Consider the following 2,878-nt stretch of genomic DNA (forward strand, 5'->3'; position numbering starts at 1 on the left):
GGGGGGGCTCGGGGGGTCCCAGAAGGATGGAGGGGATTGGGTTAGGGGATCACAGGAGGGGTTGGGGGAGCTTTGGGGGTCCCAGAAGGATCAGGCAGGTGGGTTGAGGGGGACTGGGGGGTCCTGGGAGAGACTTGGCGTGGGTTGGGGGGGTCTGGAGGGCTCTGGGGATCCCAGAAGGATCAGGGGGAGGGTTGAGGGGGCTCTGGGGGTCCCAGAAGGATGTGGTTGCCAAGGGGATGTGGTTGCTAAGGAGGATGCAGTTGCCAAGGGGATGTGGTTGATATAGAAATGCAGTTGTCAAGGGGGATGCGGTTGCTAAAGAGGATGCGGTTGCTAAGGGCAATGTGGTTGCCAGGGTGATGGGGTTGCCAAGGGGATGTGGTTGATATGGAAATGCAGTTGTCAAGGAGGATGCAGTTGCTAAAGAGGATGCGGTTGCCAAGGGGATGTGGTTGCTAAGGAGGGGGTTACAGGGGGGGTTGGGGGCAGTCCCAGTTCCCCAGGGGGGGTCCCAGGGGGTGTCCCCCCCCACACACACACCCAGGATGTGGACGAAGGTTACTGGGGTTAATGGGAGGGCAGGGCTGGCGTTACTGGGGTTACTGGGGGAGAGCACTGTGGTTACAGGGGGTGTCAGGGGCTGTCCCAGTTCCCCTGGGGGGGTCCCACTGGGTGTCCCCCCCCATGACATAGATAAAGATTATTGGGAGGGAGGAATCGGGTTACTGGGATTACTGGGGTTACTGGGAAGGGAGAGTCCCAGTTACAGGGGGGGTCAGGAGCAGTCCCAGTTCCCCGTGGGGGGGTCCCAGGGGGTGTGTCCCCCCCCCTTACCCAGGACGTGGACGAAGGCGTTGGCCAGCAGCCGCCCGTGCCGGTTGGAGGCCTCGCACTGGGCCACCAGGGAGTCGTTGGGCTCCAGCCGGGACAGCACCAGGGCCCCCCCCCCGCAGCTCCCACCGACCCGAGGGGGGGAATTCTGCAGGGGGGGGACACGGAGGGGGGGGAATGAGGGACCCCCGGGGGGAATAAAACACTCTCGGGGGTAACAAAACATCCCCTGGAGTAACAAAACATCCAGGGGGGCAATGACACACCCCTGGGGACAATGAGATACTCCCGGGGGGAATAAAACACCCCCAGGGGTGACAAAAGATCCTCGGGGGCAAAGACACACCCAGGGGGGGTGATAAAACATCGAGGGGGGCAACAAAACATCGAGGGGGGCAACAAAACATCCAGGGGGTAATAAACCCCTCCCAGGGGCAACAAAACATCCCCGGGGTGATAAAACATCCTGGGGGGCAATAAAACACCCCCAGGGACAATGAGATACCCCCTGGGGGGAATAAAACACCTCTTCAGGGACCCCAAAAAATGCTCCGGGGACCCCAAAAAAACCCCAAGGGACCTCCCTCCCTTTCCCCTTCCTTCCCCCCACCCAGGGACCTTCCCAAGGACCCCAATAACCCCCGAGGAACCCCAACACCCTTCAAGGGACCCCAAAAAACCCTCCAGGGACCCCAAAAAGCCACTCAGGGACCCCCATAAGCCCTCCAGGGACCCCCAAAAAACCCCCGCAAGGGACCCCAACACCCCCCAAGGGACCCCAATTGCCCCCCGAGGGACCCCCCCTCACCAATAGGGGCCCCCCGGGGCCCCCCCCGACCCCATAGGGGCCCCCCCGCGCCCCCCCCCCGAGCCCCCCTACCCTCGAAGGGGACCCCGTTGAGGCTCCAGGTGATTTGGGGTCGGGGTTTGCCCCCCACCACACAGTCGAGCTTCGCCGTCTCCCCCGGCCCGAAGATCCCGCTCTGGGGGCGTCTCACCCAGTACGGGGCCGCTGGGGGGGACTGGGGGGGGTCAGGGAGCCCCGGCCGGGACCCCCACACCTGCCCCAGGGACCCCCAGTGCCCCCCAGACCTGCCCCATTGCCCCCCAGTATCACCCATGCCTGTCCCAGTGCCGTCCAGTGCCCCCAGACCCGCCCCAGTGCCCCCCAGTGCCCATCTCAGTGTCCCCCAGTGCCCCCCACACCTCCCAGTATCGCCCACTGCCCACCCCACCCCTCCCAGTACCTCCCACCCCCCTCCCACTATCTCCCAGTGTCCCCAACGCCCCTCCCAGTGTCCCCAACGCCCCTCCCAGGGCTCCCAACGCCCCTCCCAACCCCTCCCAGTCCCTCCCACCGCCCTTCCAACCCCTCCCAGTGTCCCCAACGCCCCTCCCAGCACCTCCCACCGCCCTCCCAGTGTCCCCAACGTTCCTCCCAGTGTCCCCAACGCCCCTCCCAGTGTCCCCAATGTTCCTCCCAGCCCCACCCAGTGCCTCCACCGCCCCTCCCAGTGTCCCCAACCCCCCTCCCACCCCCCTCCCAGTGTCCCCAACGCCCCTCCCAGCACCTCCCACCATCCTTCCAACCCCTCCCTGCACCTCCCAGCACCTCCCACCCCCCTCTCAGCACCTCCCAGCCCCTCCCAGTGCCCCCAACGCCCCGCCCAGCACCTCCCAGCCCCTCCCAGCCCCTCCCAGTCCCTCCCAGTCCCTCCCAGTGCCCGGCCCGGCCCCCGGCTCACCCTCGACGGTGACGATGTAGCTGCGGCGGGCGCGGCCGTGGCTGTTGGTGGCCGCGCACTCGTACTCGCCATCGTCCGCCTCCTCCACGTCCCGCAGCCGCAGCGTCTTGTTGAAGTTGTCGAAGGCGGCCCGGTCCGGGGGGAGCGGCCCGTTCAACCTCCGCCAGCTCACCCAGGGCGTGGGGCTGGGGGGGGACACATCGGGGGGGGTCAGGGAGCCCGGGACCACCTCCAGGATACCCCCCCGGGACCCCCGTTCAACCTCCGCCAGCTCACCCAGGGCGTGGGGCTGGGGGGGG

The 2,878-nt window shown here is 66.6% G+C and overlaps 1 long non-coding RNA gene across 1 annotated transcript; it reads right to left on the reverse strand.

Moving 5' to 3' along the window:
• Window positions 1-843: 843 nt before the first annotated feature.
• Window positions 844-2,758, reverse strand: LOC113980318. The gene is made up of 3 exons (XR_003538115.1): window positions 2,580-2,758; window positions 1,715-1,846; window positions 844-982 (listed from the first exon to the last, which is right to left on the reverse strand). It is a non-coding gene; the product is annotated as an uncharacterized LOC113980318 (long non-coding RNA).
• Between the last annotated feature and the right edge of the window lie 120 nt (window positions 2,759-2,878).

This window comes from Neopelma chrysocephalum, unplaced genomic scaffold (assembly GCF_003984885.1).
Source record: "Neopelma chrysocephalum unplaced genomic scaffold, ASM398488v2 Primary Assembly neopelma1_93661, whole genome shotgun sequence".
In the NCBI taxonomy this organism is placed as follows: Eukaryota; Metazoa; Chordata; class Aves; order Passeriformes; family Pipridae; genus Neopelma; species Neopelma chrysocephalum.